The 16,381-nt window shown below is 37.8% G+C and overlaps 1 long non-coding RNA gene across 1 annotated transcript in view; it reads left to right on the top strand.

Moving 5' to 3' along the window:
- The first annotated feature begins 2,320 nt into the window (after window positions 1–2,320).
- The window catches only part of LOC309855136, a 135,863-nt gene continuing 121,802 nt past the window's right edge, over window positions 2,321–16,381 (top strand). The window contains exon 1 of the long non-coding RNA XR_014306636.1: window positions 2,321–2,402. This is a non-coding gene — a long non-coding RNA (uncharacterized lncRNA). The remainder of the gene's footprint in view (window positions 2,403–16,381) is intronic.

Genomic DNA, 16,381 nt, shown 5'->3' with positions numbered 1-16,381 from the left:
TCTTCTTTATGTTCTTTCACATAGTTTCCATAAAAGGTTAAAATTTTTTTTTCTATGTTTATAGGATGTAATTGACACATAACATTTTGTAAGTTTAAGATGTAAAACATGTTGATTTCGTACATTGAGTTTTAAATCTATTTTTTAAAAGATATTATTTATTTAAAAGACAGTGCAAGTGAGAGCACAGGTGGGGGAAGGGACAGGAGAGGAAGAAGCAGACTGCCCTCTGAGCAAGCAGCCCAACACAGGGGTCAGTCCCAGGATTCGGGGACCATGATCTGAGCCAAAGGCAGACACTTAACTGACTGAGCCACCTAGGTGCCCCTTGATATGTTTATATATTGCAAAATGACGACCACCGTAGCACTAGCTTGGACCTCTATCATATTATTGTTATTATTTTTTGTGGTGAAATATTTAAGATTTATTCTCTTAACAACTTTCAGGTATATAATACATTATTGTTAACTATTATTGCCTTGCTGTGCATTATATTCCCAGAACTTACGCATCTAATTGGAAGTTTGTAGCCTTTGACAAGTATCTCTCCATCCCTCTTCCCTCCCTCCAGCCATTGGTAAACACCATTCTACTATTTATATAAGCTCATTATTTTTAGATTCCACATATAAGTGAGATCATACTGGATTTTTCTTTGTCTGACTTATTTCACTCAGTATAATACCCTCACTATTTTTCCATATTGTTGCAAATGGCCAGATTTCCTTTTTTTCCTCATTGCTGAATAGTATTCCTGTGTGTGGGTGTATCCCATATTTTCTTTATCCATTCATCCACTGACAGTCACGCTGTTTTCATATCTCAACTATTGTGAATAATGCTGCAGAAAACATGGAGTACAAATATCTCTTTGAGATTCCACTTTCATTTCCACTGGATATATACCCAGAGGTGGGATTGTTGGAGCATATGGTCGTTCTATTTTTAAATTTTTGAGGAACTTCCAAACTGCTCCATAGTGACTACATCAATTTGCATTCCCTTCAGCACTAGAATTCTTTTTTCTACTCATCCTCATCAACACTTGTTGTCTACTGTCTTCTTGATGACTGCAATTCTAACAGGTGTGAGGTGAGGTTGCATTGTGGTTTTGATTTTCATTTCCCTGATGATCAGTGATATCGAACATCTTCTCATGTACCCATTGGCCATTTATATGTCCTCTTTGGAAAAAAAAAATCTATTTAGTTCCTCTGCCCATTTTTTAATTGGATTTCTTTTTTGTTAATGGTTATATGATTCTTTATATGTTTTGCATATTGATCTCTTATCAAAAATGTGGTTTGCAAATATTTTCTCACATTCTGTAGGTCACCTTTACATTTTGTTGATTGTCTCATAGAAGTATTTATTAAGTTTTGCTTATTATGGTTAATATCTGAATTATGTTCTGTTTTTTGTTTTCTCTTTAGATTGGAAGTTATACTTTTCTAACTCTCTATGTACCTAACGAATTTTTATAGTATGACAATGTGAGTAAAAGAACCCTGCAGGTTGTAGATGATGCTGTTTTCCTTTATTTATTCATTATTTATTTATTTATTTTATTATTTTATTTTTATTATTTATTTATTTATTTTAAAAATTCTGTTAGGTATATAGTTTGAAGGAGACCTCTAGTCTTGGATGATCTGTGTTGGGACTGGGTTAGGGTTTTTGTAAGATCTAGTTTACCTCTGGTTTATCCCTGGTTTCATTGTTTGTGAGTCTTTGTCCTTGGGATTAATGTATTAGGAGAATGCTGTTCTGACCACTGGAGGTTTTGAGCATAGCTCTTTAGGTTCTTGCCCTATACAGCCTCAAAATCTGGTAATGTCTAAAGCGCAACAAAATAAGTCATAAAATACCTTTTCGTGGTATTTATTTAATCCAATTAACTAAGAAATTGTGAAAGGTTTTACTCTGCCTTTCCAACATAGCCCCTCTGCCCCCAGTTTTGCGTGCTGCCTCTGAACTCAAGAACTGACCCTTTGCAAAAATTAACCTTGTTTCTAGGGCTTCTCTAGTTTTTTTTATATAGGTCAACACCTATGAAGCCTCTAAATTCACAACTTCTTTCTTTTTTCCTCAGTAGAATCTTCTCCAAGGGCTGGCCTCTATCCTCATGGAATTTTTAATGACTCCAGGAAAAGAAAATGGCTGGTGATTGTCAACTATCCTAGGAAAAACTCTTTGGAGTCTGAAATTTTAGTTCTAGTCATTGGTTCCTCACTTTTCTGATATTTTTAGACATACAGTTTTTGTAATTTATTTGCCTTTTCTCCCCTAGTTGCAAGAAGAATCACTGACCTGCCAGAACTTATTATACATTTCCTGGAAGTGAAGTTCATTTCTTGTCAAAGAGAAAAAGAGAAGTAAATTCCATCATCTATTAACCAGTATGTTTATTATCTATTAACTAGTAAGTTTATTTTAGATGCCAAGCAAAACTCTGGAACTTATTATTTATAAGGCAGATGAAAGAGTTACTATAAAGGGGCAACATAAAATATACCTAATACAAGGTCACTGAGAATATATTATCACTAAGTAGCTCAATTTCTTTTTTTTTTTTCCTTATCAAGATTACAGGGAAAATAGATACAGTTTATCTGAAATTTAGAAAGACATTTGACAGAGTTTTTAATGATATCCTTGTTGTCAGATGAAGGAATTTGAGGTTGATGCTGATACATTTAGATGGATTTACACAGTCAAAGGATCAAACCCTATGAATCTGGATGGCTTTTTGAAGAGATCAGTGTGAGTCTGAAGAAATGTTTCTGTGAATGCAGCACAAAGCTTGTTATTGTGACCACTGGATAGATTTTAATCAATGAATTTGATGAAGACAAAGATAGCGCATGGATCATCGTCTGTCAGAGTAAATTCCAGTAAACTTAAAGAATCAAGAACCAAAATAATTTTAGCAGACTGCCACGAAATAAGGCTTAATGGGTGCAAATGTAATATCCTACATTTGGATAAAATAAAAACTTAAAATGCAGGCTAAGAAAGACAGAAATATATGTTTAAAAATCACTTGGGAATTATTGTTGGCATGAGCTCAGAATGAGTCAACAGTGTGATATGACTGCCAAAAAGGCCACTATGATTTAGGGCAGCATTTAGTAGAGTATAAGGTACAGAATGAGGCAGCTGATGAATCCATTGTACTGAATATTCCTTGGACATATGCTGTTGCAATGTGTTCTGAGCATCATACTTGTAGAGGGGGACCATATCTGAGGCTCACCCACAGGAGAGTAGTTGGAAAATAAAGGTGGGGAACATAAAGACAAAAACAGTGGAAATATGTAAGTGTCTTAACTTGGGGAAGAGAAGTTTCAGGGAGATATGAGAGTTGTCTTCAAATGCATATAGGATTGTTTGGTCTTTGAGGGTAGAAGTAGAACAGAAAGAGAAAAAGCTTGCATTTCTAACATCAAGAAACCCATTTTCAAAGATAGTTATAAAGGTGTCTGAATTTTGAATTGGGCTACATGGTGTAGTTGTGGATATCTAGACTTCTCAACCAGGAAGAACCAGACACTTGTTCATTTATAAGCTCTGTGATTTCACCTAATCTTTCAGACTCTCAGTTTCATTAATTCTAGAATGGGGACAATAATAGTACCATGTTTATTGTTATGAAGGTTAAAGGAAATAATTCAGATGCCGTCCATGCTTGCCGTGGGTGCACAGCACATTTTACGTGTCCAATATATGTGAAGTATTTTTAACGTATTGAGATGTGGTAAGAAAAAGAAAAAAAAAATTTAAATAAAAAGCACCTGCTTCTAATGCCAGCCATAGTTTTATTGCAGTAAGTAGGAAACCAAGTCCCAACTCAGAAATTAGACTTGATGCCTGAAATGTAGGTACCAGAGAAGCTGACTTAATCTGATAATACCATTAAGAGTCTACAGACCATGAAAGCTAATTCTTGAAGACTTCTCAGGTGTTATTTTCAGGTAGGCCTTATGCTTGGATAAGCTCATACTGTGAGTTGATGAAATATCAATTTCTTTATTCCTTCTACGTGGCCAGTTTTTACAGAATGGAATGCATGTATGCAAACATGCATCTTGGATTTTGAGTATACACCCCATTTAAAATAATTTCCTCCTTTTCTCCTCAGAGTACATCATTACACACATATATAAGATGTGGTTGGAAAATACAAGCAGAATTTACATATGTCACATCGTGGTGCTGAGATAGTGATGATCACTTTCTGTAAGAAGCATGGTTCAAAAATACTGTGAGGTGTCCTTTTATGCTCATTAGCATATATCTTATATGCTAATATAATATTTCCTTGAAAAGGCTACAGAGCAATGGTTACTTGAAGCTCTGGTGGGAGTGTGGACTGATACAACCACAGTGGACATCGATTTGGTAATATCTATTAAAATTAGAGGGGAACATACTCTCTGACTCAGCAAGTCCACTGCTCTGTGTTTGGCAGAAAAACTCTTGTATGTGTGTGAAAACAGAAACATACAGAATGTCCCTTGTAGCAATCTAAATGTTTACCAAGTAAAGAAAGAATAAACAAATTATGGTTTAGTTATCTGAATGAATGCTTGTACCACAACTACGATGAATAAACTAGAGGTACATCTGTAAGCATGGATAAATTAAAACACACATAACATTGACTAAAAATACTTTTGTGGAATGATATATACAATATGATTCTGCTTGTAGAAAGATTGAACCATAAAGCATTGTTAAATAATGTCTATGGTCATAAATATGGAATATATAGAGCCATTCACAATGAGGTTTATTTTAGAGGAAAGTAAGTAGAAGAAGGGGTTGGGGCTTAATTCTTTCTGTAATATTTTCTAAAAGGTAATTCTGAAGCAAATGTGGAATAACATTAACATGTGATAAAGCAGGGTATTAAGTATGTAGAAGTTCATTATATTCTTTTCTAATCTGCATGTTTAATATATTTCACAAGGAGGAAAGAAGGCTCTCTTTTCCATGTCTTTGCTCACTTTTTATTTTTTTTTAAAGATTTTTATTTATTTATTTGACAGGCAGAGATTACAAGTAGGCAGAGAGGCAAGCAGAGAGAGAGGAGGAAGCAGACTCCCTGATGAGTGGAGAGCCCGATGCGGGGCTCGATCCCCGGACTCTGGGATCATGACCCGAGCCAAAGGCAGAGGCCTTAACCCACTGAGCCACCCAGGCGCCCCGCTCACTTTTTTTTTTTTTTTTAGATTTATTTATTTTAGAGAGAGTGAGTATGAGTGGGGGGAGGGGAAGAAAATCTCAAGTAGACTCTCCACTGAGCGGGGAGCCAGACCCAGGGCTGGACCTCACAATCCATGAGATCATGACCAGAGCTGAAACCAAGAGTCAGACGCTTAACCGACTGAACCACCCAGGTGCCCCTTGTGCACTTTTTCTTGAAATGGCTATGAGAAGACCTAGGGGCCCACTGGGTGGGCCAAAAAGAAAAAAAAAAAAAAGGAAGAAAATTGAGGTCAAAGTGTTAGCCAGCAATTGAAAGTACTCGAAGTTCTCTTATATATGTAGTATGGTTTTACGTAGTACAATTAAGGTCATGGGTTAAGATTCAGAAAGCCCCATAGTATGTCTGTGGAGAGGTTTAATTAAGAATAAGTTTCCGCTGCAGAGGGGAATGAGCGATTAGTACAGACAAGGGAAGGCCCAAGGAATGTCTTGGTGGGGGTAAGGGGGGCTTCTGAGGAGATCCCCGGCCAGTGTGCGGGTCCGTGCAGAGACCCTGTGCACCTGGGGAGGAGAATAAAGGTGGCATTAATGAAGGGATTACAGATGAGAAAGGCTTGAAGCCACTTCATACTTTTGCTTGGGGTAATCTGGTAAAAACAACCCTAGGAATTCCAGCCACCCAAACAAAAACAGCTGGGACTGTGGCTTAGTGGTTAATGAAGCCCATGCTACTTTGGTCAGTAGAAGAATGGGACTTGCCTAAATGTCCAGATAGCAACTTGGTCTTTTCTCTCCAGGGCCCTGCAGAACAGAGGGGATCCTACTCTGTGCCCTCAGGCAGCTAGTGGGGTGCATGGATTCCCCAGTGTCAGGGACTGAAGTTCTAAGTAGAATCCTTTTTCTGGCTTTGACTGAGCAGTCTTCTTTCACTTTCCAGAACCACTGGGAAATAATGGTCCATATTCAGCAAGAAATTGCCTTTTTGTTTATGTGTGAAATTTTTTTTTGTATTTGAAACTAGTGGTTTTGTTTTTTTGTAGGTGTGAAGCAGAGACATCTTGAGGGCTCATGATAAGTGTATCTTGTCCTATAAAAGCAACATGAGCTCTTAAAAAATAATATCTAAAGATTAAACTTGGCCTTATGTTGTAATGCTAGAGAAAGAAGCTTGCGAATATAGAGATGGGCAGCATTATAATTTAGATGTTTTTCCAGCTTCTATATCGTATGTATTTTAATATTTAAGGAGGGCTGAAGGAGTTGGTAGGGGAACATGAAGGAAGCCACAGAGATGAGGAATGAGGTGGTGCAGATGATCGTAGTGTTGGAAAAATTCTTTGGTTCCCTGACATGGACAGAGGTTTATGCTAAAAATAATCCCCATCAGATTATTTCTTTTCACTTTAAAGAAAATTTAAAGTTTCCGTTGTTTAGCCTGTACTGCCTTCTCCTGGTTGGTCTTGGATTAGCAGCTAAGGTACAACAAAAGTAAAGCTTGTGTGCAGGAATCCACACACAACACAGGTGCTGTGTGCTAGGTGACACTGCCTGCCCGGCGCCATTGCTCCAACACTAGGAATACATCCAGATACGAGGGGTGCCTTAGAACCTTGATCGTTGTGCTTCATGACTCTTGTCTTTGTGATCCCAGGCATACGTGAATAAAATACCTAAGTGGAACACTTAAGCTGCTCCATGTTTGAGGAGGCACGTGTGTGCAGACTGAGGTGTCTGTGAGTTGCCTGCTTCTAAATGAGGGAAGTTATATGGACTGTGAGGCTCTGCTAATATACTTAAGCTCATGAAGGGACATTTCTTGTGTGCCCTCAGAGTGGCTTCTCATTTTATTTCGGTGACATGGCAGGAGTGTAATGAAGAGGTTGAAACTATAGTCTTCAGAATCTACAGACAAACCTCTGTTCAAAGAAAAGGTAATTGGTCCTTTCTCAGTGAGGATAACCCTGCTTAGTTGTCAGACAGATTTTGATATTCTGAGGATTATACCTAGAAGGTGAACGAGAAAGAAGAGACTGAGAAAAAAAATCAGAAAGAAAAACTTTGTGACGTTTGAGAAGAAAAAGCCAAAGCTTTATACACACACCTGTGCACACACACATGCATGTATGTATAACCATATACATGTATATGTATCATGTTATACCTGGAAACTGTACAGTGTCGGCAGTCTACCTGTGAGGAAACTAAAAGATGGAAAAGGATCAGGAAGTGCTGATACAAAGGAAAATATTGGGGATGGAGAGCATGGTTGAGGTTGTCCCTACCCTTCTGTTGGAGCATCCACACATCAGAAGTGCAGGAAGGGAACGTGTGGATGTGGCGAGGCCATAAATCAAAGTCCAGATAGTGGAAGCTTGAGAGCTTGAGCCAAACCAAGAGTGAAAAGCAGGTTGCAGCCAGCTACCCAAAATGAGGCAGAATAGGAGCTAAGTCAACACCAGGAAAAACAAGTGGAAGTGAGAAAGCCAATGTACTGTCATATGGGGAAGAAGCCAGTGGAATTCCAGAGCAATCAGTCTGGGTCCCATCCCAAAGAAGACCTAGAGTCACGGGTGTGAGCAAAAAGTGCACACGCTGGGCTGAGACAGAGTTTGATTTCATAGTTTCTTGTCTTTCCAAATGACTTTTTAAAAAGATTCATTTATTTTATTTGTTTTGGGTGAGGGAAGAGCATAGAGTCTTCCCTGAATATGGGCCCCCAGGTGGAGCTTGATCTCAAAACCCAGAGATCAGACCTGAGCTGAAACCAAGGGTCAGATGCTGAGCCAGCTGCACCCCCTGGGTGCCCCTCCAAATGACTTTTTTATTTAATTAATTAATTTTTTAAAAAGATTAAAAAAAAATTATTTGACAAGAGAGACAGAGCAAGAAAGGGAGCACAAGCAGGAGGAGTGAAAGAGGGAGAAGGAGGCTCCCCACCGAACAGGGAGCCTGATGGGGGCCTCAATCTCAGGACCCTGTGATCATGACCTGAGCCGAAGGTAGATGTTTAACAACTGAGCCACCCAGGAGCCCCATCCCAAATGACTTTTAATTCCTAGTCCCTCCGCGCACATAGGTTCTACCCTTGGAGAGCTTAAGGCAGCTGATGGCTCCAAAGGAATGTTGTAGGTAAGATATTAGCCATCCTACTGAGGAGAGATTGCTGATAAATATGTGTATGTTATATTATACAAATGTGTGTGTGTGTGTAAAATCACTATGTCCAAGTAAAACGTTGGTTTTGGTTTTGGTTTTTCTTAACTAGTTGTTTTGTATTTAAAGTCTCAGAAAAGAACACCATTCATGTACTTTCAAACCAGAAATAAAGTTGTCTTAGATAAACTTGGACTAAACATACAGGCATAATAAGATAAGATCCCGAGGCTCAGTGCTCCAGCCTGATGGCCCACCAGTCCCAGACCTTCACTAAGCACTGGCTTAGGATCAGGGACTATTTCCACTTAGTAAATGATAAGGATAAAAAGATCACTAAAATGCGGGGCACCTGGGTGGCTCAGTGGGTTAAGCCTCTGCCTTCAGCTCAGGTCATGATCCCAGGGTCCTGGGATCGAGCCCCACATCAGGCTCTCTGCTCAACAGGGAGCCTGCTTCCTCCTCTCTCTCTGCCTGTCTCTCTGCCTACTTGTGATCTCTGTCTGTCAAATAAATAAATAAATAAAGAATTGGAGTGAGACCTTTAAAAAAAAAAAATCACTAAAATGCGACATAGCAAAATGATTATCTTTTGTTCTTTAGAATACAAAGATATGGGGGAGACTTGTCTGTGGTTTGGTATAACAAAGCCTGGAACTCGGTAAATATTAACTGACAGCGAGAACATGAAAATCCTTTTGATTGCTCCACCTGCCAAGCCTCATAGCCTTTCCTAGAGACCCAGTGAAAGCTAAAATAACCAAGAAAATGAAAGAAAGCCAAGCCAAACAATGAGGAAATGAAAGTACGTGAAAGTACGTGACCAAGCAGGTGGCTTCAGTTGTAGTAGAAATATTTGGTAGCTAGGAGCAAGATGAAATGGAGTTGTCATTTTCCTTCATAGTTAAGATACGTGGAACCAGTGAGATAGTCCGTAGCCTGTGAAGGCACAGACTCTAATTCTAAGAGCCAATTTATTTTACTCTAATTGGAGAGGTTGGAAAGACTTTTGAGATTGTTATTTTAAATGTCTTTTGCTATTAAACTGTGGTTAAGAAATCTGCTCAGCCAAAATGATGCTAAAAGAGCATTAAGTTTATGAGTCACGAAAGCCAGAATGAGTCCAATTAGTTTCCTGCACTTTTTAGCACAATAGATGTCTTTAATATACAATGAGACGCTGCTTTGAAATTGATAAAAGACAGGAGATCAGAATCTTGGTTCTTCTCCCCACCTTGAGTGTTGACCAAGTAAAGGTTAGATGAGCTATTGTGTTGATTCATTGGAAAGATTCCTCTTCCACAGAATGAGGTTAACAGTGGGCACTTTGGGTCTTGCTGGGCACAGAGTGAGCTATTGTGTCTTCTGAGTGAAGTTTTTTTATATGTAAAAGCCAGAAGGAAAGCACTGGGTCTGACTTCCTCGCAGCCCCCTATTGGGCTTTTCCTCTTTCCTCCCTCCCTTCCTTTCTTGTTCCTCCCAGCTCAGTGCATCTCCTCCTCTTCCTTTTATTTTTACCTTTCAGTAACTCTAATTCCATCTGGTCCCAATATTCTAAGTAGAAAATGGCGAAGTAGGCCATGGAGGGCTCTTGCCTTAAGGGGGTTAATTTGCACAAATTAAATGCTGACATGTCTGGATTTCCAGGAGCCCTGGACGTTGTTAACAGTCCCGCCTCTCAAGGATTTTCAGGGTTTTTTCTGTCCCACATTTTATTCCACAAGGTTCAGAAACAAGCCTTGTATCACTTGCGATGCATCACTTGGATGCCAAGAAAATGATCTGGCTAATAGGCCAGTGGGTCTTACATGGTATTTCTTGTAGCAGAAAATTCAGTGTGGAAAAGGCAAAGGACTCTCTTAGACCTCTGTCACCAGAGTGGGGGAAACATAATTTCAATCATGTGCCTTTCGCCCAAATATGAAAGCAATATGTATTCATTTAATGAAACCTACAAAATGCAGCATAGTACAAAAAAGCAGAAAAGACAACTGTGATCTCACAACCCAGGAAAAACCCATCTCGGTCTTATGTCACGTTTCTTTCTAGGTTTTGGAATCATTTTCATATCTTGGATGGAATCATGCACTACAAACTGTTTTGTATCTTGCTTTTGTAACTGTACTGTAGCTCATGATTTTTCCTGTTATTAAAAATTATTAGAAAATTTTATTTTTAGAGGTAGTAAATAATTCTACCATGTGAATGGATCATAATTTACTTAATCATTTTCCAATTCTGGATATTTAGATTGCTTTTTTTTAGATCATAAAAAACTGCTAAGCATTTTTATACATGTATTTTTTGACATTGTTGAGACTCATATATGCAGACTTACTGAATCAGAATCTATAAATATTAAGGCTTTTGATACATGTTACCAAACTGTTCTTGAGAAAGGTAGGAACAATTTGCCCTCCCAACATCTATATTTGAGATCTGTATAACACCATAGGTTTTCACTAGCATATTAATTTATAATTTTTAATTTCTAAAATTAAATACTTTTTGTTTTTAAATATTTATTGGATGTTCTTATTTCTTCTTTTGTAAATTACCTTTTTGTATTCATGACTCATTTTTCTGTTGAGTGTTCAACTTTTTAAAAAAAATTTTATAATAGTTGCTCATTTCTCAGTTTGTTATAACCTGGATTGTTTTGTATTTTTTGTTATTTTGTTATTTTTTATTTTTATTTTTTAAGATTTTATTTATTTATTTGACAGAGACACAGAGAGAGGGGGAAAACACAGGGAAGGGGAGTAAGGGAGGAAGAAGCAGGCTTCCCACTGAGCAGGGATCCTGATGCAGGGCTCGATCCCAGAACCCTAGGATCATGACCTGAGCCAAAGGCAGATGTTTAATGACTGAGCCACTCAGGTTTCCCTGTTTTGGATTTTTTAAAATAGTTTTTGTAATTGCATGTAGGCAAACAAAAACTTAAATATATAGGTAGTAGTGCTTACAAAGCCATTCTCCAGCCCAGTGTTTGGCTTGAGAAGAGTATTGATGGCTTGATGTTTTGGATGAATATATCACTAAAGTATTAATCTATACTTAGTTTTCAAGAATTTTATTAGGAATAGAGGTAATTTTGCCCCATGACTTTCTAACATATTTGGAGATGCGTATATAGTTTCTCTTCTTTGACTTAATGAGGTGATGATTCAAGGCAATAAATTTCTCTCTGTTGAAACATCTCAGCATTCATAGAGTATAACTTTGCTTAATCAGAATGCTTTATTCTTTCAATAGTCTTTGGATTTGATTGCCACTATTTTAATCTGAGATTTTCCTAGATATCCACAAGGAAATTGATCTGGGGTTTGGTTTGTCAGATTTGAATATTTGGATAAGGAATATATTTGTTCCATAAAGTGATATGAGAAGATAGCCACTTTTTCCTATGGTTCATAATTATTTTCTCCTTAAATGTTTTGATTCATAAAATAATTCTCCTTAAATGTTTTGATTCATAAAATAATTAGGTCAGATATCTTTGGAGAGATGGGTCGGGGATAATTTCATACTTTTTTCACACTTTCCAGTTTCTTCTGCAGATAATACTTTCAGGCCTCAGTATCTTCTGGAGTATTTTTTTGTTTGTTTGTTTTTGTTTTTTTTTTATATTTTCCTTCCCTCCTCTTTATTCATTGGTTCTTTCCGCAATATTGATTACCTATTTTGTACCAGACACTATTCGTGGCCAGAACAGTGGAAAGGCCAAAGGAAGACAGAGATGAGTTCTCACTGCAGTTCTGGTTCCCTGGGAGATGGCCTCGGAACCTTTGAGATTTATGTGCAGAGTACACTGAATGTTGAGGGCAGCAACATTGGGCAGGGGGAACAGAGGCTTTAACTGATACTATAGGAGTTCTGGGGTTGGGATGGCTCTGCAGAATTTTCTCCAGCTGACCAGTTGACCAGTCATTATGTGTGCAGTGCCCCCAAGGAGGGAAGTGTGACTTTGGGTGAGGAGGCTCCTTGGGTCTTGCACAATTCTCATTCCTGGAGAGGGCAGCAATATGCATTCACATTCCTGACAGCAGGTAAGATGGGTGCCCCACTCCTGAAGGAGGATCTCTTCTTTGATTCTGCATTGATTGATGATTACATCTGCAACACTATTTGTACTGTTCAAGAACAAATGATTATATCCCATTGACCATCCAATGCTTATGTTGTCTTTTCAGCCATTCTCTTTTTCTTCTCCCCCATTCCCCAACCCCAACCTCACTCCTTGCTTATTCTGCTTGGGGATTTATTTATTTTTTTCATGTTTTTGAAGAACTGTCATTCAGATTTATCAATTTTACTAGATGCTGTATCTTTAATATCTTCTTCTGTCTTTTGTTATTTCTTCTTCCTACTTCATTTTGTTATTTCCCTTGGATCTTGAGTTGAATGCTTAGCTTATTTAATCATTTTATTTTTAAAAGAACTACTTTAAAAACATAAATTTTCCTCTGAGTGCATTTTTAAAACAGTATTCTTTACATTTCTGTCAGTATAGTTTTCACTGTTATTTTTAAATTGCGTATTGATCTCATTTTTCCCTCAGCCTAGAGACACTTGAGGAGAAAATTCTAAAATGTCAAAGTAATTCTTTTTCTGCCTTATTTTGCCATAGTCAGAGAAAGTGATCTGTAATATTTCCAAAGTTGGGCATTTCTTAAGATTTTCTTTATAGCATAATGTACTAGATTGACTAGTGGACTAGTCAAAATTCATGTCCATTAAGACCTTAGAATGTTACCTTATTTGGTACTAGGGTCTTTGCAGATGTAATTAGTTAAGATGAACTCACATTAGGGTAGGTCCTAAATCCAATGACTAGCATCCTTATAAGCAGGCCAGTGAACACAGAGGCACATAGGTAAGAATTGAAGACAGAGGCAAAGAATGGAGTGATATAACTAACCAGTATGGGATGCCAAGGAATGCCACAAATGCTGGCAACGACCAGAAGCCAGGAAAAGGTGAGGCAGAATACTCTGCTAGAGCCTTCAGAGATATGCTAAAGGCTAATACTATTCTTTAATACTTTCCTTAAACTTACAATAATTTTTACCTCATGCACAATGGTATGATATTATTTTGCTGCTTAACACTTAATGGGAGTTGTATTTTTATTAGTAGTCATTGTAGTTAGTAGTATTATATGGTAGTTGTATTATTTTACATGCTATCATTACCCTATACTTGATTTTATCTCCTATACTATTACTTAGAATTGCTTTTTATCTGCTTTTAATATTTGGCCATAGGTATTTTTTTGACAAAAATCGTCTGCCCAGTCTTCATTAAAAAAAACCTTATATCAGTATGTTAAACAGTTGCTTCTGTTTTACATCTAAGTGTCCACTCCCCATCTCTCTAGTTTTGTAACCAAACAGGAGACTCTTTGTCTTTTCATTAGGAAACTCATCTAATGTCCTTTTATGTAATATCATAGCTGACAGATTTGCTATAGTTGCTATTAATTCTGTTTGTGCCTTGATACTTTAAAAGAAATGCCTCCCTAGTGTTTCTTTCATTTTCGGTCTATTTTCCTTGTTTTTTATATTGTCAAAGATTTGGGGAAATCTATATCTTGTTTCCATTCCATGAAATTCAAAAAAGTTTTCTCAAGCCGCATTTAATAGAGGATACTTGAAGGGCCCTCTGCTTTGACAGATGACATCTAGGACAATTTACTTTCTCTAGCAGCACATCACCCACTACCCTCTCTGAATCTTTTACACTGATTCTCCTGTATTTTATACCCTAGTGATTGTACTTGTGTTATGATTTTTATATCCTGTATCTACTCTTTGGGGGACATATTTTGCTTTGCATTCATAAAATTTATTCTTAGACTAAATATCTGTTTTTAACTGGCCTTCAAGGACCCTGTTAGCTCTGTTCTCTTGGTCAGTTGGACTGCGTCAAGGAATTTCTTTAAAGAGAAGTGTGTTTTCTAAGCCTCTGCGTGGCTGAAGTGCTTTATACTTTGAACTTCAATGATAGCTTGAATTTTGCTCAGTTTAGTTCTGACATTTAATATTGCTGAAGAGAAGTTAGAGGTCAGGCTGGTTTTTATTTTTCTATAAGTAACTGTTTGGGAGATGGAGTGGAGGTAAGTGGTGGCTGAATGAGGAATTTGATCATTGTTATCGCCATTTGAAAATGCTACCAAAAGTTGTTAGGTATAATATTTTTTTAATGTTTTTTGGAAAATAGTAGCCCCTTTTGATTTGTATACACTGAATTTCCTCATGTTTAGAAAGATTTTCTTCTACTGGCTTGTTTACTAATCCATTTCTTCCTGGTTCTTCTCCAAAAACAACTATTTCTGACATCTCTCATACAAAGTACCATATGATATCTCTTTTCTCTTTATCTTCTGTATCGTCCATATTCTCTACAATTATTTTAATCTGTATGGTTTTCTTTGCATGCTGACATGTCTTTTTGAGTTTTAAAAAATTTTTTAGGGAGAGAGTGTATGCATGTGTATGAGTGGGGGAAGGGGGGCAGAGGGAGAGGGAAAATCTTAAGCAGGCTCTGTGCCCAGAGAGGGGCTCTATCTTGTAACACTGAGATCATGATCTGAGTCAAAATCAAGAGTTGAATGTTTAACCAATTGAGCCACCCAGATGCTCCTTTCACATTTTTAAAAAATTTTAAATTCAATTAGTCAGTATATAGTACATCATTAGTTTTAGATGTGGAGTTTAGTAATTCATCAGTTGTGTATAAACCCAGTGCTCATCACATCATATGCCTTTCACAATCTTTATTTTATTTTATTGTATTTTTTAAAAGATTTAATTTATTTATTTGACACACAGAGATCACAAGTAGGCAGAGAGGCAAGCAGAGAGAGGAAGGGAAGCAGGCTCCTTGCTGAGCAGAGAGCCCGTTGCAGGGCTCGATCCCAGGACCCTGAGATCATGAGCCAAAGGCAGAGGCTTTAACCCACTGAGCCACCCAGGCACCCCAACTGTCACAATTTTTAAAAAGATTTTATTTATTTATTTGACACAGAGAGAAAGAGCTCAAACAGGGAGAGAGGCAAAGGAAGAAGCAGACTCCCCGCTGAGCAGGGAGCCCATGTGGGGCTTTATCCCAGCATGCTGGGATCATGACCTGAGTCGAAGGCAGAGACTTAACCAACTGAGCCACTCAGGTGCCCCACCTTCCACATTTTTTTAAATAAAGATTTTATTTATTTATTTGACAGAGAGAGAGACAGAGAGGGAACACAAGCAGGGGGAGCGAAGAGGGAGAAGCAGGCTTCCTGCTGGGCAGGGAGCCTGATGTGGGGCTCAATCCCAAGATTCTGGGATCATGACCTGAGCTGAAGGCAGACGCTTAACGACTGAGCCACCCAGGCGCCCCTGCCTTCCACATTTTAAATTTGAGTTTCTCCATCTATTCTTTTGCCACTGCCCTCCATGTGAATTTAATTAATTACTTATATTTCATGTTTAGTTTCTTGAATCTTTCTTTTTTAAAAAAGTAAGATTTTAAATTATCTGAGAATGCATGAGAGAAATCGTGAGTGGGGGAAGGGGCAGATGGAAAGGGAGAAGCAGGGAGCCCTACACAGGGCTGGATCCCAGGACCCTGAGATCATGATCTTAGGCAAAGGCAGACTCTTAACTGACTGAGCCGCCCAGATGCCCCCGTTATTGAATCTTTCTGTTTGTTTATTAAAAAAAAAAAATCTTATCTCTCACTAAATCCTTTTAATGGACCTATAAAAAACATATAAATTATTCTTACCTTATGGATGAGGAAACTGAGAAATAGACTACTTCAGTAAAGTGCTCTAGGTCACACCGGTAGTACTTGACAGAGTTGGGACTGAATTCAGAGCGGTCTGATATGGAGCCTTGTCTCAGCCACTGTCTGATTTTGCTTCTGTTATTAGAATTATTATAACACATGACTTAAGTATAAGTTACACGAAGAATTCTTTTATAGGTGAATGTGTAGTTCTTTGAAGGCAGATAGGGGTAAAGGTAGG

The sequence above is a fragment of the Mustela nivalis genome (genome assembly GCF_964662115.1).
Source record: "Mustela nivalis genome assembly, chromosome: 20".
Taxonomy (NCBI): Eukaryota; Metazoa; Chordata; class Mammalia; order Carnivora; family Mustelidae; genus Mustela; species Mustela nivalis.
Note: the sequence above shows the minus strand (reverse complement) of the source record. Positions and strands in the feature narration are given on the sequence as shown.